The sequence below is a fragment of the Euprymna scolopes genome, chromosome 8 (assembly GCF_053919585.1).
Source record: "Euprymna scolopes isolate OS-2025 chromosome 8, ASM5391958v1, whole genome shotgun sequence".
NCBI classification, from domain to species: Eukaryota; Metazoa; Mollusca; class Cephalopoda; order Sepiida; family Sepiolidae; genus Euprymna; species Euprymna scolopes.
The window spans coordinates 137,497,682-137,522,043 of NC_136489.1; the positions used below are offsets into that span (position 1 = coordinate 137,497,682).

General features: G+C 31.0%; 1 protein-coding gene and 1 long non-coding RNA gene across 3 annotated transcripts in view; one reads left to right on the forward strand and one right to left on the reverse strand.

The window, feature by feature from the left end:
* The window catches only part of LOC145283781 (uncharacterized), a 189,947-nt gene that overhangs the window by 77,762 nt on the left and 87,823 nt on the right, over nucleotides 1-24,362 (forward strand). Inside the window, exon 2 of the long non-coding RNA XR_013868758.1 lies at nucleotides 12,353-12,396. This is a non-coding gene — a long non-coding RNA (uncharacterized LOC145283781). The remainder of the gene's footprint in view (nucleotides 1-12,352; nucleotides 12,397-24,362) is intronic.
* Nucleotides 1-24,362, reverse strand: part of LOC145283779 (uncharacterized) — an 82,537-nt gene that overhangs the window by 39,910 nt on the left and 18,265 nt on the right. The gene's annotated exons all lie outside the window — the stretch shown is intronic.

Sequence of the window (24,362 nt, forward strand, 5' to 3'; positions counted from 1 at the left end):
CAAATCCATATAAGATTGGTGATGAATATTCGACTATGTCATTTTACCAAATCTATATAAGATTGGTGATGAATATTCGACTATGTCATTTTACCAAATCCATATAAGATTGGTGATGAATATTCGACTATGTAATTGTACCAAATCTATATAAGATTGGTGATGAATATTCGACTATGTAATTGTACCAAATCTATATAAGATTGGTGATGAATATTCGACTATGTCATTTTACCAAATCTATATAAGTTTGGTGATGAATATTCGACTATGTCATTTTACCAAATCCATATAAGATTGGTGATGAATATTCGACTATGTAATTGTACCAAATCTATATAAGATTGGTGATGAATATTCGACTATGTAATTGTACCAAATCTATATAAATTTGGTGATGAATATTCGACTATGTAATTGTACCAAATCTATATAAGATTGGTGATGAATATTCGACTATGTCATTTTACCAAATCCATATAAGATTGGTGATGAATATTCGACTATGTCATTTTACCAAATCTATATAAGATTGGTGATGAATATTCGACTATGTCATTTTACCAAATCCATATAAGATTGGTGATGAATATTCGACTATGTAATTGTACCAAATCTATATAAATTTGGTGATGAATATTCGACTATGTAATTGTACCAAATCTATATAAGATTGGTGATGAATATTCGACTATGTCATTTTACCAAATCCATATAAGATTGGTGATGAATATTCGACTATGTCATTTTACCAAATCTATATAAGATTGGTGATGAATATTCGACTATGTCATTTTACCAAATCCATATAAGATTGGTGATGAATATTCGACTATGTAATTGTACCAAATCTATATAAGATTGGTGATGAATATTCGACTATGTAATTGTACCAAATCTATATAAGATTGGTGATGAATATTCGACTATGTCATTTTACCAAATCTATATAAGTTTGGTGATGAATATTCGACTATGTCATTTTACCAAATCCATATAAGATTGGTGATGAATATTCGACTATGTAATTGTACCAAATCTATATAAGATTGGTGATGAATATTCGACTATGTAATTGTACCAAATCCATATAAGATTGGTGATGAATATTCGACTATGTCATTTTACCAAATCCATATAAGATTGGTGATGAATATTCGACTATGTCATTTTACCAAATCTATATAAGATGTGTGATGAATATTCGACTATGTAATTGTACCAAATTTACATTAGATTGGTGATGAATATTCGACTATGTCATTTTACCAAATCTATATAAGATTGGTGATGAATATTCGACTATGTAATTGTACCAAATCTATATAAGTTTGGTGATGAATATTCGACTATGTAATTGTACCAAATCTATATAAGATTGGTGATGAATATTCGACTATGTCATTTTACCAAATCCATATAAGATTGGTGATGAATATTTGACTATGTCATTTTACCAAATCCATATAAGATTGGTGATGAATATTCGACTATGTCATTTTACCAAATCCATATAAGATTGGTGATGAATATTCGACTATGTAATTGTACCAAATCTATATAAGATTGGTGATGAATATTCGACTATGTAATTGTACCAAATCTTTATAAGATTGGTGATGAATATTCGACTATGTCATTTTACCAAATCCATATAAGATTGGTGATGAATATTCGACTATGTCATTTTACCAAATCTATATAAGATTTGTGATGAATATTCGACTATGTAATTGTACCAAATTTACATTAGATTGGTGATGAATATTCGACTATGTCATTTTACCAAATCTATATAAGATTGGTGATGAATATTCGACTATGTAATTGTACCAAATCTATATAAGTTTGGTGATGAATATTCGACTATGTAATTGTACCAAATCTATATAAGATTGGTGATGAATATTCGACTATGTCATTTTACCAAATCCATATAAGATTGGTGATGAATATTCGACTATGTCATTTTACCAAATCCATATAAGATTGGTGATGAATATTCGACTATGTAATTGTACCAAATCTATATAAGATTGGTGATGAATATTCGACTATGTAATTGTACCAAATCTATATAAGATTGGTGATGAATATTCGACTATGTCATTTTACCAAATCCATATAAGATTGGTGATGAATATTCGACTATGTCATTTTACCAAATCTATATAAGATTTGTGATGAATATTCGACTATGTAATTGTACCAAATTTACATTAGATTGGTGATGAATATTCGACTATGTCATTTTACCAAATCTATATAAGATTGGTGATGAATATTCGACTATGTAATTGTACCAAATCAATATAAGATTGGTGATGAATATTCGACTATGTAATTGTACCAAATCTATATAAGTTTGGTGATGAATATTCGACTATGTAATTGTAATAAATCTATATAAGATTGGTGATGAATATTCGACTATGTCATTTTACCAAATCCATATAAGATTGGTGATGAATATTCGACTATGTCATTTTACCAAATCCATATAAGATTGGTGATGAATATTCGACTATGTCATTTTACCAAATCCATATAAGATTGGTGATGAATATTCGACTATGTAATTGTACCAAATCTATATAAGATTGGTGATGAATATTCGACTATGTAATTGTACCAAATCCATATAAGATTGGTGATGAATATTCGACTATGTAATTGTACCAAATCTATATAAGATTGGTGATGAATATTCGACTATGTCATTTTACCAAATCTATATAAGATTGGTGATGAATATTCGACTATGTAATTGTACCAAATCTATATAAGTTTGGTGATGAATATTCGACTATGTAATTGTACCAAATCTATATAAGATTGGTGATGAATATTCGACTATGTCATTTTACCAAATCCATATAAGATTGGTGATGAATATTCGACTATGTCATTTTACCAAATCCATATAAGATTGGTGATGAATATTCGACTATGTCATTTTACCAAATCCATATAAGATTGGTGATGAATATTCGACTATGTCATTTTACCAAATCCATATAAGATTGGTGATGAATATTCGACTATGTAATTGTACCAAATCTATATAAGATTGGTGATGAATATTCGACTATGTAATTGTACCAAATCTATATAAGATTGGTGATGAATATTCGACTATGTCATTTTACCAAATCCATATAAGATTGGTGATGAATATTCGACTATGTCATTTTACCAAATCTATATAAGATTTGTGATGAATATTCGACTATGTAATTGTACCAAATCTATATAAGATTAGTGATGAATATTCGACTATGTAATTGTACCAAATCTATATAAGATTGGTGATGAATATTCGACTATGTCATTTTACCAAATCTATATAAGATTGGTGATGAATATTCGACTATGTAATTGTACCAAATCAATATAAGTTTGGTGATGAATATTCGACTATGTAATTGTACCAAATCTATATAAGATTGGTGATGAATATTCGACTATGTCATTTTACCAAATCCATATAAGATTGGTGATGAATATTCGACTATGTCATTTTACCAAATCCATATAAGATTGGTGATGAATATTCGACTATGTAATTGTACCAAATCTATATAAGATTGGTGATGAATATTCGACTATGTCATTGTACCAAATCCATATAAGATTGGTGATGAATATTCGACTATGTAATTGTACCAAATCTATATAAGATTGGTGATGAATATTCGACTATGTAATTGTACCAAATCTATATAAGATTGGTGATGAATATTCGACTATGTAATTGTACCAAATCTATATAAGATTGGTGATGAATATTCGACTATGTAATTGTACCAAATCTATATAAGTTTGGTGATGAATATTCGACTATGTAATTGTACCAAATCCATATAAGATTGGTGATGAATATTCGACTATGTCATTTTACCAAATCCATATAAGATTGGTGATGAATATTCGACTATGTCATTTTACCAAATCCATATAAGATTGGTGATGAATATTCGACTATGTAATTGTACCAAATCTATATAAGTTTGGTGATGAATATTCGACTATGTAATTGTACCAAATCCATATAAGATTGGTGATGAATATTCGACTATGTCATTTTACCAAATCCATATAAGATTGGTGATGAATATTCGACTATGTAATTGTACCAAATTTATATAAGATTGTTGATGAATATTCGACTATGTAATTGTACCAAATCCATATAAGATTAGTGATGAATATTCGACTATGTAATTGTACCAAATTTATATAAGATTGTTGATGAATATTCGACTATGTAATTGTACCAAATCCATATAAGATTAGTGATGAATATTCGACTATGTAATTGTACCAAATTTATATAAGATTGTTGATGAATATTCGACTATGTAATTGTACCAAATTTATATAAGAGTTGTTACTTAGAATTCAATTGTGAGCGTGCAACAAAGCGATACACCAGATTTGATGACAGAGAATGAGCTTTCAGCATATACCAATTTTCAAAAACTAGGATGAACGGCAAACAGTTTTTTCTTGTTGTCGCTGAATTTGGTTGGCCACAAAAAAAAAAAATTTAGAAGCCTAAACGGATAAATATAATGTAAGGTTCACATTTTGAATATTTTGAAGGTCTTCTCGTGATAATTGAAAATGATGGAAAATAATAGTAAAAGAAAATATGTACAGCTGATTGTTAATGGTTGAAATATTACTTGGATACAGGGAGTGACATTTCTCCAATTGATGAAACTATCTGGAAAAAGATAGGCAAACCGGAACTACAAAATACAAAGAAATAGCAAAGGATATTTTGGGAAGCAGCATAAAATTTGAAGGAGTAGATGATGCTAAAGTAAAACTCAACAGCAAAATGCATAAAATGAAGATTATGTATGAGAAGTTTCTGAAACTATGGATTTTAGGCTGGACTTGAAAAGTGTGAATTTTGCATTAACAAAACAGTTGAAGATTATAATTGGACACAAAACATCATAATCGATCATGAAGGAAGAAGACCAAACCGAACAAAAAACGGAAGCCATAAAGAATATGTCTATTCTGAATAACATAACTGAACTGCAATCATTTTTGGAGTTAGCAAATTACTACAATTTATATATAATTATATGCTTGAATTGAGAACGCCACTGCATAAAACTAAGAAGTGGTGTTTGATGAGACAATGCAATAATGCATTTAATAAAATAAAGAAGTGCTTATTATCGGATTTAGCTTTTACAAAGATTCGAAAAAGGAATTAATTGTAGATTCAGATGCAAGTGAGTATGGCATAGGGGTTGTACTCTTACACAAATTTAAGGATGGAGCAACAAAACTTATAAATCATGCTTTTGCTACCTGCAGAGAAAAACTATAGTCAAATTGAGGAGGGACTCACAATAATGTAAGCAGAGGATGAAAATTGAGGTTGAATGAGGTTTATATGTCTGATAACTATGTCTGCTGTTATTCAGGAGTTACCTTCACACACAAAAAAAAACAACTGTCTGTATTTCCTGAAGAATATTTTACTATTCAAAAAGTTGAAATAAAATTTCAGTGAAAATTTTAATAAACAGAAATTTGTATTTAAATCAATTTTGCACTCGTCTGGTCTTTCAACCGTTAAATTTTAAATTCTTAATATTGATTGTTTTTCTACTCTGTTTGGCCCCAAAAGAGTTATTCCTAACTAAGATAGAGAGAGAGATACATACAGTTCATATTGATCAATACATTTTTGAGTAAGAATATCGAGCCCTATTGATTTGTTTTCTTATATTTCATTGTTTTCTCATGAAAGTTTTATTCATTTATTTTGTCAACTTTTGTTCATTTTTTTCTCTACTTTACTCAACCATTGAATTGAAGAATTGCCAAAACAAAAAAGTTATATATGCACACAACAAAGGATCTTTACTCAAAACGTAATAGGGTTCATATTTTGCAATTTTTTTTAAAGAGTTTGTTTATTTTATTTTACTTTCCAGAAACCAATCTTGTGTCATTTTATGCTGAGACCATATATTTTGTATAAATCAATTAGTTTTTTCTACATACAAAGACATCAAAATTCAACTCCTGTGACACCTGCATTTATATCTTGTCTTGTTGTTTTGTCTGTCTTTATTACTTATCACTGTGAAGGGATTCAAGTACTGTTGATAATTTTTCTTGGAATCGGCATTAATGTTTAGGAACAGAACAAATGTAACATCCCCTTTTCACTGTGCATCATCTTGTCAAAGTCGATAAATGAAAACAGACCTTGACTTCTTGTCAATTGTAATTACACTCAGTAAGAAAAGACGAGAATGTGGAGATATTTTTGCATCATTGTTTATCCAGAGAGTAAAAAAATTACCTGCAAAGAATCTTGGACAATGGTGGGTTTTATCACCATGATTGCTATGCAGAATTTGGTAATTGTAACCATGTTTATGCAAAATACAAAAAAAAAACCCTGTTATACAGGGTAAGTCATCAATCTTCAGAAACTTTAGGATGATGTTTGAGAACTTATTTTTATCCATTCATGCATTCAAGACCCGCATCAGTATACGTCTAATTTGATATTTAAGCTGAATTTTAAATTGAGTTTACATTTGTGAAGTTTAGTCATATTCTCCAGAGAAGATGAATTTAATCATGTATGCATCTGTAGTTCTGTTTCGACTTTGCACGTGTGACACATATTCTGAACAATGCAACTTTTTGATACTTGGTCAACTTATGAGAGAAGAAATAAAACATATGTTTTTAAAGATTGGCACACTTTCTAATGAGATTAATATCTTGTGCATTGTGTGCATTAAGTCTTGTTACCTTTGTGGTGCTATTTAAAAATAATCATTTAATTTATTCTACATTTAGTTTATTCTATATTTAGTTTATTCTACATTTAGTTTATTCTATATTTAGTTTATTCTATATTTAGTTTATTCTATATTTAGTTTATTCTATATTTAGTTTATTCTACATTTAGTTTATTCTATATTTATTTTATTCTACATTTAGTTTATTCTATATTTAGTTTGTTCTATATTTATTTTATTCTATATTTAGTTTATTCTATATTTAGTTTATTCTATATTTAATTTATTCTACATTTAGTTTATTCTATATTTAGTTTATTCTACATTTAGTTTATTCTATATTTAGTTTATTCTATATTTAGTTTATTCTACATTTAGTTTATTCTATATTTATTTTATTCTACATTTAGTTTATTCTATATTTAGTTTATTCTATATTTAGTTTATTCTACATTTAGTTTATTCTATATTTATTTTATTCTATATTTAGTTTATTCTATATTTAGTTTATTCTACATTTAGTTTATTCTATATTTAGTTTATTCTATATTTATTTTATTCTATATTTAGTTTATTCTATATTTAGTTTTTTCTATATTTAGTTTGTTCTACATTTAGTTTATTCTATATTTAGTTTATTCTATATTTAGTTTATTCTATATTTAGTTTATTCTACATTTAGTTTATTCTATATTTAGTTTATTCTACATTTAGTTTATTCTATATTTAGTTTATTCTATATTTAGTTTATTCTACATTTAGTTTATTCTATATTTATTTTATTCTATATTTAGTTTATTCTATATTTAGTTTATTCTATATTTAGTTTATTCTATATTTAGTTTATTCTACATTTAGTTTATTCTACATTTAGTTTATTCTATATTTAGTTTATTCTACATTTAGTTTATTCTATATTTAGTTTATTCTATATTTAGTTTATTCTATATTTAGTTTATTCTATATTTAGTTTATTCTACATTTAGTTTATTCTACATTTAGTTTATTCTATATTTAGTTTATTCTATATTTAGTTTATTCTATATTTAGTTTCCTGTCGTATATATCTACTGTGGTAGAATACTCTTAGATTTATGCCCTCAAATTCTTGGCTCCTCATCATAACTATGTGATTTACCTCTATATAACAAAGATATAGAATCAGTTATTGTTTAGTTTTAATTTGGTTTTAATTTTAATTTATTTTTTTATTCAGTGAATTTAATAATGAAATGATTAATTCAATAAATTTAATTAACTTTAATAAAATAAATTTAACTCTGAAAAAGTTATATTTTTAAACAAATTATTATTTATCTATGAATTCAAATGTAAATTAGTTAATATGAATGTTTAAATTGGTTATAAATTTAAAACATCTCTGAAATCAGTTATTTATTTTTAAACGTCCCTCAAATCATTATTTTAAAACATCTCTAAAACTAGTTATTAATTTTAAAACATCCCTCAAATCAATTATTAATTTTAAAACATCTCTATATTAATTAATATTTAAACATCTCTTCAATCAGTTAATTTTAAAACATCCCTCAAATCAGTTATTAGTTTTAAAACATCCCTCAAATCTATTAATTTCAAAACATCTCAAATCAGTTGTTTATTTTAAAACATCTCTTAAATCAGTTATTAATTTTTCTCTCAAATCAGTTAATTTTAAAACATCTCTTAAATCAGTTATTCATTTTAAAACATCCATCAAATCAGTTAAGTTTAAAAATCTCCCAAATCATTTATTAATTAAAAAAATCTTTCAAAAATAACATAAATCAGATAAACATTTCCTATCACATTCCTCCAAAACTAAAGCTAATGATTATCTCTAAAATATGACAAAATGGAGAAATATTTTGTCATATTTATGGAATTTAAAATTTGGAGATTTCATAAGACATTCTATTGATTTTATTGCAAAACCGATTTTTATTTTACTGACACATATTCATTTATTGAATTAGTTTTTCATAATCATAAATATTTTTGTAAAAAAATTAATGCAAACAAAAGGCCAAAAGAAGAGGAAAAGCAATGAGCAAATTAAAATGAAAGTAAAACGATTTCTGAGCAATGCACGGTTAAATACTGCAAGTCTGAGATATATATATAGTGGCTCCATTGTTATATATATATATATATATATATATATATATATATATATATATATATATATATATATGGTGGCTCTATTGTTATAAACATTGCATATCGCTTCTTTTTTGCACAATTCACATTCTTTCCAAAGAGATCATTAAGTTGATGACATTATCATAATTACTAAGTTCTCTAGCACTCACCAAATGCTAAGATAATAATGATTTGCTCCTCAGTTTTACAGCCATGCATGGATCACCACTCACAATTTGTCAACACGTTATACACATGCAGTTAAATTTGGCAGTAAGGATCAATGTATTTTTCTTATAAGAAAAATACATTGATCATTACTGCCAAGTTTTGAATACATTGATCCTTACTGCCAAGTTTTAAATAAATTGATCCTTACTGCCAAGTTTTGAATACATTGATCCTTACTGCCAAATTTTGAATACATTGATCCTTACTGCCAAGTTTTGAATACATTGATCCTTACTGCCAGATTTTGAATACATTGATCCTTACTGCCAAGTTTTGAATACATTGATCCTTACTGCCAGATTTTGAATACCTTGATCCTTACTGCCAAATTTTGAATACATTGATCCTTACTGCCAGATTTTGAATACATTGATCCTTACTGCCAAATTTTGAATACATTGATCCTTACTGCCAAATTTTGAATACATTGATCCTTACTGCCAAATTTTGAATACATTGATCCTTACTGCCAAATTTTGAATACATTGATCCTTACTGCCAGCTTTTGAATACATTGACCATTACTGCCAAGTTTTGAATACATTGATCCTTACTGCCAAGTTTTGAATACATTGATCCTTACTGCCAAATTTTTAATACATTGATCCTTACTGCCAAATTTTTAATACATTGATCCTTACTGCCAAATTTTTAATACATTGATCCTTACTGCCAAATTTTGAATACATTGATCCTTACTGCCAAATTTTGAATACATTGATCCTTACTGCCAGATTTTGAATACATTGATCCTTACTGACAAATTTTGAACAATTGCACAAAGCTGTTTTCCAACTGACTACAAAATGGCTTGTTGAGTTGTCCTCTTGGATAATCAATTCCTCTTAAAAAGTTGTCTTTCATTTCTGGTTTCTTTTACTTCTGGTTAGTCATTAGATGAGCAGTCATTTTCAGTTTTATTGTTGAAAGAAGCCTCTAGTCATCAAGCAGATAACTCCACTTTTTTTTTCTTGTTAAATGCCTAACCATCGTTAAAATGATGAAAAATGGTAAATGAGCTAAAAACAAATAAAATCATTCTTTTCGTGTTGATATTTTTTACTTTTTAATATTGAAAAGCAAAAACATTTGTAACTTAATTTTTGTTTTCATATTGATTTCAATTTCAGTTTATTCTTAAAAAAGAAGTTGTTAAAATTATGAAATTTGGTTCTAAAAGATTCACCATGTTGCATTGTCAGGTGGAGAATGAAGTTTTAGGTTCCTTAATAGCATACCCATTTTGTAAGATGAGGCAGACAGAACCATTCAGAATCAAACTTGTGATTCTAATAGCTTTCTACAAGCGTCTTCATCTATTAGAAAACATGTGACAAATTTAAATGCGGCAAGAATTTGATGAACTATTAATTTTCAATTCAATACGAAACGGAACCAAATTAAAATTTCAATTCAAATTGAAACGGAACCAAATTAAAACTGCAGATTTTCGATAAAAGGCTCAATATCTTATCAGATAGAGCTATGTCAATAATAAATCATAATAAAATGTATTTGGCTTAATGTATTTTCGATTAATATCAGATTTTTGCTAATCAGTGATGTTATGAAATGGCAATAAAGCGTTAAGCTAAGTACATTTTCTTATTTATTTTCGGAATCTAAGGATCTCTACAATGTAGGGATGGAATTTTGCAGCTTATTGCATTAGTTGGGTGTATTTATGTCTTGCATTCATGAGAGCACATTCCATTAAAATACTTGTAAAACAGACACAAGGATGCAACATTTTTGCGATCGGACAGAGGTTAGAGTTTGGTTGATAGCGCAGGACCTATTAAGTTGGAAACTCTATTTTGGACCCTTTTTAAGAGTGAGAGATCAGTGGAATGTGTACCAGTGCAGATGTGGCAGCAATACTCTATGCATGGGCAAGTGGTGGCTTTGTAGAGATATAGGATATTCTCAGCTGTGAGCAACTTTGTAGCACAATGGAGAGAACCCACCTTCTTTGCAGCAACTTTGGCAATGTCCTCAATGTATTTGTTCCAATTCATGTGAATATTAAGCTGAGGAGTTTGAATGAAAAACTTTAAGGCAGCATCTTATTAGTCATGGTAATTGGTAGTTAGAAAAGTTTCTTGTAATTGTTAAAAGAAAGAAGCTTAGTCTTGGCAGCATTGAATGTTGCCATCCATTGACCTCATTATTTCACTACAAATTGGAAGTCTTCCTCTAAGGTTTCAGTCATTGCCTTAGATATGTGTTCATTCGTTTTCACAGTGTCTGCTATAGAGCATGGTGTTATCAGCAAATATGCCCATCTCAGTGACAATTTTATCAGGGAGGTCATTTATGAATAGAAATAATAATATAGTTTGGGTTTCTAAATAGTAAATATCCATTAGTAATAAATATGTAAGCCAATTTTCCTTACAGGAGACGGGAAAAGAAAGAGAGGAGTGGGAGGGGACAGACAAAAACCAAATTGTTATTTTCAAACAAATACTGACCCAGCAGGTCAAGGATGATCTAGGATCATTATATAGATTAGGTAATTTTCTTTAAAGGAGAGAGATAGATGACGAGGAGATAAATGAGACAAACGATTATTATCAAGAAAGAAAATATATATTTAAAAATATGACAAATACTAACCTAAAGGAGGTGATAATGCCTAGAAGGATGGTTTTATAACAACAGAACAGATACTAAACTACTCGTTCGAAAAAAGAAGTATGTCGAATGAAAGAAAGGAAAGAATAAAAAGATTGGAATAGTCTATTTTAAGAAAAAATAAATACCATCAGATTTTGGTAATATTATTTAACTCATAGTTCTAGAAAGAGGGGGAAGGTATAGCAAACAAAAATATTAGTTTTGGATTTTGTCTTTTTTTTTTTCAATAGTTAAGTGGCTTTGTAAACTTTTTTCTGATTCAACCAATGTAACCCAGATCTCAATGGGTTCCTTAAGCACTGTGTTTCTAACACACACACATACATATACATATATATATATATGTATACATATATATATATATATATGTATATATATACATCACACACACACACACACACATATATATATATGCATATACATATATATATATATACACACACACACACACACACAAATTATGATACATATGTATGTTTATACTTTGATTCTACAATCAATATTAAACTGTATTCGGTTTTGCCTAAATATCACTTTCTCTATTTAAGGTGGACGCGATGATCATCATCCGATTTCAGGAAAAATGCTGCAGGTAATATTTATAATAATACTGCCTTTCTCTCTCTCTCTCTCTCTCTCTCTCTCTCTCTCTCTCTCTCTCTTAAACATGAAATTGAATTTCTTTTTTTACTACCCTTCCCTTCTCAGCATAAAGCCATAGACAACTAAAATGACATAATTGCAGTTTGGAGCATCCTTTGTCCTTGTAGTGTGTCGGGACTTACTGTTCTATTTTTGTTGCAAGTCATCAATCATTGCTTTTATTTTGTTTATTTTTCTTTTTATCTCTTTTTTTACAGGTGAGGTATCACTTATCATGGCTTGAAGGCCACTTGAGGATAAGTGTTAATGAGTGTAAGGTAGACAATTGCATAGTGACCGCTAGTGATGGAATTTGGGTAAAATTTGATTAAGGAGATGGCTCAACAAGAATTTGTTTATATTGGACTTTAAGACGACATTATTATAGTCAGCTGGAAAGCAGAACCAATACAGAGTTCCGTAGGCAGTTATAGGAGAAAAACTTTGTTAGTGAAATTTGCATTTAAATTTAGGCGTGAAGAGTGGAGAGAAATTATTGACAATGCTTATAGCTAGGCGAGTTTTTATTTTGAATGTTTTACGGGGGGGGGGGGGTATTGAGTCGCAGTCAAACACTTGTCAAAAAAAAAAACAATAGAACAGAGACTCTTCTGTGAGAAAGCGGTTGCAAGGAGAAGAAAAGGACATCATCTACTTGATTTCGAAGCCGGTTTTGAAGGCAGGAAATGGTGCTCTCAGCAGCTGCCCACCCCAGATGTGGCAGTAGTACTCCATTTTAAGGCGTATTTGACTTTTATACAGATAGAGGATTGCATCTAGAGTAAGATACCTTCCAGAACAGTAGAATGATGCAATCATTTTTTCCAACGGCTTTGGAACAGATTTGATATGTCTTCCAGTTCAGGTCAGGAGTGAAGGTCAGTTTTAGAAACTTATCAAAACAGGGAGCTTTCTTGAGATGATAGCCATTTATTTTAATTAGGGTCAAGTGGGAATTAGAGCATTGTTTGTGAAAAGATAGAAGCTTGGTTTTGGGTGCATTAAAATTAACCAGCCACTTTTTGCCCCATTTCACCATGTGCTCAAGGTCGGAGGAGAGAGATTCAGAGAGATCTTGATTATAGCTGGCGTTTGAAGTGTTGCCATAGATGGTAGTGTCGTCTGCATGTGATTTTGGAGACCATTGATAAAGATCAGGAAGAGAGTTGAGCCCAGGATGGATCCTTCTGCCTATCAATGACTACTTGTATAAACCTATCAAAGAGAAATGATTTGATCATTGAGGACATTTCCAGATATACCATAATTGGAAATCTTGTGAAGTAGACTTTTATGCCAAACCCTATAAAATGCCTTTGATATGTCAAGAACTATTGTGCTAGGAAGGAAACCCCCATTCGCTAATCTTGTATGTCAGCTGTAGATCTTATAGGACAGAACCCATATTGCTTGTCATTGAATAGGTCATTAACAACATTTTATTTTTTATTTGAACAACAGGAAACTAATTGGGTTGTACTGATATGCAGAAGATCAATCACCAGTATTTTTAAACACTGAGCAGACTAGTGATATTTTCCATAGTGTTGGGACGCATTTCTCTTTCAGCTTTACAAAATAGGAGCTAGTTATAGTTGCAGCTTTTCGGGTACTATGATTGGAATATTGTGATGTTCAGTTGCGTTGCTAGCATCAAAGTTCTTGATGAATGTGGCAACATCACAGATATGTGGATGCCACTCAGGTCTTTGAAGGAAATTCAGGTGGTAGGTGGCCTGATCACATAGGGTTAAGTTTGATGTAAAGTTCTTAGTAAAGAGTTTAGCTTTGTTGGATGCTGACAAAATCACCTCAAGCCTATTGATGATGGTTGGGATAGAGGACATGCATCTGTTCAGAACCTTGTTATTCACCAAAACTTGTGGGAACCAAGTCTCTGTAATTCTACTTTGGATTAGATGAACTGAGCATATGACTTTTATGTTTTCTATTTTCCATTTTGAAGTGATTTTCAAGCTTGCTGTCCTAAAGACGACTTTAGTTTTAAAACAGCAATTATATTGAAAGCATTTGTATCAGGAGTGTATCATGGTTGGCTGTTCGATTTCTGTTGAAATTTCTTGGAGGGTATGTAGCTGTCTATACTGATAGTTAACCAATTAGTTATCACATACTATAAACATGAAGCATAAGGGTATGTTCGGAAACTGTCCCAGTCAGACGAGTATCTATTATTGAAAGAAATGTACACCATTTGAGTAGGCTTGTTGTCACTCAGACTCTAAAGAACACTCATTGCAAATATCTATGCATGAGGTCGCCAAGCTAATCAAGAACCTTGATTCCAGTAAAGCAACTGGCCCTGACGGCATTCCAATTATAGTGCTGAAAAAGCTTCAACCAGAACTTGCCTCCATACTTACAAAACTGTTTAAGCGTTGCCTTAAGAAGTGCTTCCTAACACTCTGGAAAATCTCATCAGTATGCCCTGTATTTAAGAAATAAGGTGATAAGTAGTCTCCCTCTCAGTACAGACCAATAAGTCTCCTATGTGTCATGAGTAAGTTGCTGGAATCCATATTAAATAGAGAAGTAGTCAACCACCTCAGCAGAAATAACCTTCTAAGTGACATGCAATATAGTTTCTGTTCTGCCAGGTCTACAGCAGATGTGCTAACAGTTATATCTCATAGGATTAATGAATCTCTTGACAAAGGCTTCCTTTCTAGGGCAATTGCTCTTGACGTATACAAGGCTTTCGATAAGGTATGGCGTAAAGGCTTACTTCACAAGATTTCCAGCTACGGTATAACTGAAAATGTTTTCTCAATCATTAAATCATTTCTCTCTGATAGGCTCATAAGAGTAGTGGTTGAGGGGCAAAAATCAGAAGCTCACAGTATTAATGTTGGAGTCCTTCAGGGGTCCATCCTGGGCCCAACTCTATTCCTGATCTACATTAATGATCTTCCAAATCACATCCTTACATCATTTGTAGACATTTATGCTGATGACACTACCATTTATGGTAGCACATCTAAGACAGTAAACGATCAAGTTCTCTCCGATTCTCTCTCCTCTGATCTTGAGCACATGGTACAATGGGGAAAGGAGTGGTTGGTTACTTTTAATGCATCTAAAACCAAGCTTCTTTCTTTACATCATCAACACTCTGATTCACATCTGGCATCAATTGAAATGAATGGCTCTCATCTAGGGGAAGCTCCATGTTTTAATAAGCTTCTGGGCTTGACCTTTACTCCTGACCTGAAATGGAACACATACATCAAGTCAGTTGCCAAGGTAGCTGGAAAAATGGTAGGATCCTTCTACTGCTTCAGGAGATATCTCACTGCTGATGCAATTCTCTATCTATATAAAAGCCAAGTACATCCAAGGATGGAGTATTGCTGCTGAGCAGGTGCTGCTAAAAATAGCCTATCCTGCCTTGACAGAGTCCAAAATAGGCTTCATGGTTTAGTGGGGGGTGCCCTTTTCTCTTCCCTGCAACCTCTCTCCCACAGGAGAGATGTTGCAAGCCTGACTTTGTTTTATCATTACTTCCATGGCAAGTGCTCGTCTGAGCTCCAATCTCTGGTCCCCCCTCGCCAATCTTTCATGATAAACACCCGTCTAGCTGAAATCACTGTCAAAAATTTTCCCCACTCTTTATCTGTGCCAAAACCAAAACGTAGATTCCATGAACAAAGCTTCATTCTTAGAAGTGCGCAACTTTCTTCCGTTTGCTTCCCACCTGGTTACAAATAGATGTCTTCAAGTCCAACAAACAATTTCCTGACAAACCGCCTCCTTAAGTAAGACACTCTATCAAATCTCCAATACTAACGATTACTACGATACTTTCTCATTGATTACTGTACACGCAATAACCCTTATCCCTGAGTGGCTTCCGGGCCTTGATAAATGAACCTTGTGTAAGAAGTAGTAAGTAATAATCTTTACAAAATTAAATTGTTCTGATTGAATAATTTTAAAAAATCAGCATAATTTACCATTGTTTTTTAATAGTTAGTATGAGAAAATAATAAGCTGATAAACTTCATGTAATATCTATATAGTGTTCAATCGTACATTGCATCAAGTTAACATTTATAACTACTTGGTTTATGATTTTGTGCTATTAAGCTATTATTTTATAACAGTATTGGAATGGCCCTGGTTAAATATTGACCACTGATCAATGTACTCATAAACTAAGACTGTAAATCTATTACTGAGAACCTTGAAATAACTCATTGCAATTGTGGTGAATACTTTTATAGTCAAATGGATTTTTGAATAGCTAACTTGAAGTGTGTTCGAATAATTGATTTTTCGGGGTAATTAATTACCAGCAAAAGACCAAAAATAGTGGAGGAAAATGTATAAACTCATCTATTGATAACCATTACCAAACACAGAACATTCAGGTATTCGTCTTATTTAAAAAATATATACAATATCATGAAATACTTAATATTTGGAAAATAATATTCCGGTTTTAGCTGCTTGTATAGTTTGCTCATAAAATAGTAATTAATTCTTTTTACCCATCAGTCTGTTGTCTTCATTTGTAAAGAATTAGAAGAATACCCGTCCCAGGATCAGTAAAATTAATTCCCCAAACAGAACAGTTTTATGCCCCCTTATGAATATTAAAATTAAGATATAATGATATGAAACCTTATTTTTAGAAAACTTATTACAATTTTGATCAAAAGTCATTATATAATCTTGATTCTAGAAAATATCTAGAATTTAAGACTTAAGGAGTTTTAAGAAGAAATTGAAATTCAAGGAATCTTACTTTATTGGTATTTAATGAGTATGGATTTAGTTTAATACAAATCTGAAATATTTGGACTTTCAAATGGGAAGTTGTACCAATACCATGCATCCTAAAATCCATTTAGATTACTCTAAAGAAACTGATTTTTTGGGGAATATTTATTAATTGATATCTAATACTTATATAAATAAAGATTTTGTCTGTCAGTCACAATTTTTCCATCAGGCACAATTTTTTTAAAATGTAATACATTTTTGTCTCATTTCGAAATATTAAAGATCTTGACAGTCTTTAGATATGAAAAATATTGCATTAATAAATTTCTCTTAAATAAAGTGGATGCCACAATCGGAAATCGAATCTGAAACTTTGAGATATTCAGTTTGATGTCTACCAACTGAGCTATCACAACTTTCTTATGAATATATCTTAAAATACTACCTTAACTTAATTATGTCTTTGTCATGACACCATAAATGTCATAAATTCAAACATAAGCGACAATAATAAATGAATGGGTAAATAAATAGCATCAGAAATTATTTTAATAGTCTTAAACAATTTTGTTTGCTTTATGTATTGGCTAAAAACGATTTACAATTTAATATATACTAGAATTCAATATTTAATATATACTGGAATTTAATATTTATACTAGAATTTAATATTCAATATTTATACTAGAATTTAATATTTATATTAGAATTTAATATTTATACTAGAATTTAATATTTAATATTTATACTAGAATTTAATATTTATACTAGAATTTAATATTTAATATTTATACTAGAATTTAATATATACTAGAATTTAATATTTAATATATACTAGAATTCAATATTTAATATATACTAGCATTTAAGCCTCATTAGTTATTAAAATCCCACAAAAAACATTTTATAAAGAGCTTCCACCTCTCTTTGACTCCTTTACATAAAACTAAATTGCACTAAATATACCCCATATTACCTATCCTTAAGCCTAACAGCTATCTTCCAAACTTCATAATGATCGTTTACTTACTTTAGGAGTGAATCATGTACATGCACATATATAAATTTATACGCATACTTAACTTTATATAGAAATCCTTAAAAATATATAAAATATATTTTTAAGGCTTTCTGTTTTATATTTTAGATCCACTATTGTGTTTTGTGTGATGAGAGATCAGTGTTAAGCCAGAAACCATTCTCTGCCACATTGTGAAATTGCTAACATAGAAAACAATAGAATAAAACGTTTCACCTATTTTTCTAATTTAAAATAGTTTGCTATTGTTTCGATTTCTTTGAACAAGCTAGTTTTAGACATTGTTTTTGCTAAAAAAAAAACTTCACACATGTCTCTGAAAATAAGGAGATGAGCTGCTCATTTTTACCAAACTCTAAACAAAATTAAATTTAGAAATTTGTTGAATAATAAAATAAAAGTGAGAAAAAAGTTAAAAGCAAATCATTTTCTCCTTTGTAAAAGCAAGGAATCCCTTTTACTGTTCCCTGGAGAGTATTTAGCAAGATGAATTTCATATTTTGAAGTGCTAGACACACCTGCCAAAGAGATAAAAACAAAAGGTAGTTAAGAGAGATTCAGCGAGAGAATGGGAGAATTACTGTATAAAATGCAAAGATACTATGGTAATTTGATAAAATAATTTGATAAAGCCAAAAGTTATAAGAAAGAGGGTGAAAGAAATGTGGAGGAAATAGCATTCAGGAAAATACAAATATAACAGAGTTAAATGAAAAACAAAACAAGTTGTACTTCCTGTTTGTTCAAAAAATTTTCTTAGGATTTTGAAGATTTATCTTCTGAAGATACATTGCCCTAGGATGTATGTATAAGTAATTGACATTAAGTCTTCTTGGCTTAATTCCCAGCAACTCTTCTTCAAATATATTTCACGTTGATATGCACTGGTTGGATAATTTCACCTGTAAGTTGCAGATATTGTTGCACATCTAAAAAAGGAGGATCAGGGAGTAGCTGATACATGAAAAAATAACTATTAAATACAAGATATTTGTGAACAAAGTGACACTTTTGAAGTTGATGATGCAAATAAAAGTTTTCACATTAAAATCTTGGAATTGCACCTCACATGCTATCAAGCTGACATGTTAACCTATAAAATTCCAGAGTGTTTGAGGGTCAACTTCTTTTTATTTCCAAAATAAGATATCATTATTTCTTTGAGGTAGTCAAGTTTGGAAGATCTAACTAGAGTAATATATCTCTTTGTATTTTCATGCTTAAAATGTCGGTTTATATGTCAGCATTGACATTAAGTGAGGAAGCTAAAAAGAAGGCGGTGTGAAATACTTCAAACACATACCCGTCTAGACACATTTATCCTTCATCAACACTTAACAATATAAACTTGAATACATTTATTTCAATCTTTGTATATAAGAAAGAAGCTATATAATCTGGGAGAGTTAGGTTGATTCAGACTTTCAACAAGACATACTTATACCATTTAGTAGTTTGCCACTTGGTATGCTGTAATTATCAAGACACATTCGTATGTGGTCATCTTTAGAAAATGGTGGTCACTTGTCTAAACTTGTGTTGTATTTCAGGAAAACTGACAATGCCTGTATTTTGATACAAAATCGAACGTAACACCCAAATGGATGCAAAAATAGCTCTGATTTTCTTTTTTCTTTGTTTTTTTTTAGATTGTCATCTCAAAAGAAGAATATTTCTGAATAGGCCAAGCAGTTTTTAAATGCTCTACCAATTAATAAAAATAAAAAAATATACTTTTTTTACACAGGCATCACCACATTATCAAGACCCAGAGGCCACTCGAGGATAAGGGTTAAAGAGTGTACAGTAGAAATTGGACAATATAGTAATCAATTCGGTAAACTTGTTAACTTATATGGAACAGCTCATCAAGAACTTGTTTACGTTAGACTTGAAGACAACCATATTGTAGTCAATCGGAAAGCAGGAAAACAGAAGACAATTCCACAGGCGTGCAGTTCTAAGAAAGAAACTTTGTTCATGGAATCTACGTTTAGGTTTAGGCATAGATAAAGAGTGAGGAGAATTATTGATATTGTTTTCAGCTAGACGAGTGTTTCTTGTGAAAGATTGGCAAGGGGGGACCATAGACTGAAGCTCAGTCGAACACTTTCCATGAAAATAATGATACATCAGAGACAAACTTACAACATCTCTTCTGTGAGATAGAGGTTGCAGGGAAGAGAAAAGGACATCTCCTACGAGGCTACAAAGTCTATTTTGACCTCTATCAAGGCAGGGCAAGTCCTTTCTAGCAGCTCCTGCCCAGATGTGGCAACAGTATTCCATCCTTGGACGTACCTGGCTCTTATATAGATAGAGAATTGCATCAGCAGTGAGATATCTACTGGATCGATAGAAAGATCCCACCATTTTTCCAGTGGCCTTCGCAACAGATTTGATGTACGTGTTCCATTTAAGATCAGGAGTAACCATCAAGCCTAGAAGCTTGTCAAAACTTGAGGCCTCCTGAAGACGAGAGCCATTCATTTTAATTGATGACAAATGTGGATTAGAATGTTGATGATGTAAAGAGAGAAGCTTGGTTTTAGATGCATTAAAAGTAACCAACCACTCCTTTCCCCATTGTATTACGTGCTCAAGATCAGAGGAGAGAGAATTGGAGAGAACTTGGTCGTTTACTGTCTTAGATGTGGTACCATAAATGGTAGTGTCGTCAGCATAAATGTCTACAAATGATGTAAGGATATGATTTGGAAGATCATTAATGTAGATCAGGAAAAGAGTTGGGCCCAGGATGGATCCCTGAGGGACACCGGCATTAATACTGTGAGCTTCTGATTTTTGCCCCTCAACTACTACTCTTATGAACCTATCAGAAAGAAATGATTTAATAATTGAGAAGACTTTTCCAGCTATACCATAGCTAGCGATCTTATGAAGTAAACCTTTATGCCATACCCTATCAAAGGCTTTAGATATGTCAAGAGCAATTGCCCTAGAAAGATTGCCACCGTCAAGAGATTTGCTAATCCTATGCGATATAACTGTAAGGACATCTGCTGTAGATTTAGCAGAACGGAAACCATATTGAGTGTCACTAAGAAGGTTATTTTTGTTGAGATGTTTGATTACTTCTGTATTTAACACAGATTCTAGCAACTTACTCATGACACACAGGAGACTTATTGGCCTGTACTGAGAGGGGGATGAGCGATCACCTGAATTCTTAAATACAGGGCATACTGATGAGATTTTCCAGGGAGATGGGAAACTATTCTCCTTAAGACAACGTTTAAACAGTTTTGTTAGTTTCCCATCTCCCTGGAAAATCTCATCAGTATGCCCTGTATTTAAGAATTCAGGTGATCGCTCATCCCCCTCTCAGTACAGGCCAATAAGTCTCCTGTGTGTCATGAGTAAGTTGCTAGAATCTGTGTTAAATACAGAAGTAATCAAACATCTCAACAAAAATAACCTTCTTAGTGACACTCAATATGGTTTCCGTTCTGCTAAATCTACAGCAGATGTCCTTACAGTTATATCGCATAGGATTAGCAAATCTCTTGACGGTGGCAATCTTTCTAGGGCAATTGCTCTTGACATATCTAAAGCCTTTGATAGGGTATGGCATAAAGGTTTACTTCATAAGATCGCTAGCTATGGTATAGCTGGAAAAGTCTTCTCAATTATTAAATCATTTCTTTCTGATAGGTTCATAAGAGTAGTAGTTGAGGGGCAAAAATCAGAAGCTCACAGTATTAATGCCGGTGTCCCTCAGGGATCCATCCTGGGCCCAACTCTTTTCCTGATCTACATTAATGATCTTCCAAATCATATCCTTACATTTAAACAGTTTTGTAAGTATGGGCGCTAGTTCAGGTTGAAGTTTTTTGAGTAATATAATTTACTGGAATCAAGGTTTTTGATTAGCTTGGCAACATCATGTACAGATATGTATATCACATAGCATATTTTCTGATACAGGAGGAAATATTGGGGGTTGCCGGCTTTGGTCACAAAGGGTAGAATTAGCCTCAAAGTTCTTGGCAAAGAGTTTGGCTTTGTCTAATGCTGACGAGATTACCTCAGGTCCATTGATGATAGTTGGGATAGAGCACACGCTTCTGTTCAGGATTCTGTTTGCTATTTGCCAAAACTGGTGGGAACCAAGCCGCTGCTCAGCTACTTTGGACTTGATGGACTGAGCATACACCTCTCTTGCGTTCTTTATTACTTTCTTACAATGGTTGCTGGCAGTTCTGAAAGCAGCTTTAGTTTCCATACATCTATTATGTTTCTCTACATTTCTCTTTCTATCTCTCTGATTTCATCACAGTTCCAACCTATTTCACTTTCTTTTATCGTCCTAAAATACATTTTAGAATATGGGTTCATTTTGCTGCCATTTTTAATTGATTACTTAACTTTTTTTCTTTTGCTCATTTTAGATTTGAAATAAATACATTTTTATAAAATTATGTAATTCAAATATTTTAATCCGAAAGTCTGGCAACTAAAATGTGAAATTAGCCATACTATATTATCACTCAAACCAAATAAGCATGAACTGAAGTTTTTTCTTAAATGAATAGCAGTAATAGAAATTTTTTCTCATTTTGGAAAATTCCCATTCACTTTTTTTAGATTCTGTAAAAAATAATATGTACATCCAACTTTGTGGCAGTGTGATTCCTAAAATTTTTAAATAAAACCTCTTTTTTTTCCATGTGTCACTGTCACTATTTATTTGCCTCCCCCACAAGAGCAGAGTCAGGAAAATTTTTAATGTGGAGAAAATCCAGCTCCCCCAAAAAGAGCACTCTGGGTTAGAACAAAATCAAAATTGCCTCAGAATATAAAGATAGTATCAAAACAGAAACTACACTTTGAATTATTTATTTGCAAAAATATAAAAATGTACAATTTAATTTTTTAAGAAATGTGCCACAAGGCTATTGAGGTTCATTTGTCATTCTTTTCTATTCTCTGTCTATTCTAATCTTAACTAGAATCTTTACAGTTACCACAATACCACATTTACTATTAAGGCCACCTTACTTAAAATATCTCCATAGTGTTGAAAAATGTAATTTTATTCACATGTATACACACATGCACGCACGCGCACACACACACTTCATTGGAAGTGTGGAAAACTGCACATCTGTGTAAAGATTAGACTGCCTACTATATTTCAGATACTACACTTTAATCATAGCCAAAACTAAGGGTGATCACCCGCAGGCCATTTATGAATATTTCTTAGACATTGTAAATATTACAGAAATTAAATATGAACTGAAAGTATTTACATTATTTTTTTCAGACTGAATATCTCAGATTTATCCTTCATTTATGTGGACATGTTATTTTGTATATTCATTATTTATGTTGATGTTTCTTGTGTATTTACATCTGATAAACTGATATATTGGATGTTTATAACGTTGACATAAACGTCTGAGAATTCTTTCTCAGACGCAGTATAAATCATCATCTCACATGGGCAGATTGTATCACACTCAAGCAATGATATTATCCTGTGCAGGATTGCTTTTAGTTTCAATAATAAAATGTAGGTCACATTTAAGACAAATAGAAAACATGAGATAAACTATGCACCTGACAAAGTACACAACAGCCAAAATAAAAATAAGTAAAAATATCAAAGAAAAATTGTGGAAATGATGAGTACACCACATCTCAAAAATTTGGACAAAAACATACTAAATTATAAAAATGATTATCAAAAATTATATCACTCGCATACTCTTTATAGAGACTTACTAAATAGTTGATCAATTTGGCATAATGAATGGTTAAGTGTTTGCAAGATTCAATCCTAGGGTGAATCATACCAAAGACTAAAAATAAACTGGTACTTCATTGCTTAACATTATATGGTGTGGATCAAGGATAAGTGGAGAAATTCCTGGAAAGAAGTTGTGCCCTCCCTTATATCTCAGTGTAGTAACCAATGAAAAAGAAGCCTTCAGGTTACTCTCAATTATAGTGGATTCATTTATTGTATCATTTATTATCTGTCTCACGAGAGAATTATTTCAGCCCTTTAAATAAGAAGTGATTGAACTAAAAATGCTTCTAAACAATAAAAAGTTCAAAAGTGAAAGTGGAAAAATAATACAACTTTGAAATTATGGCTTAGA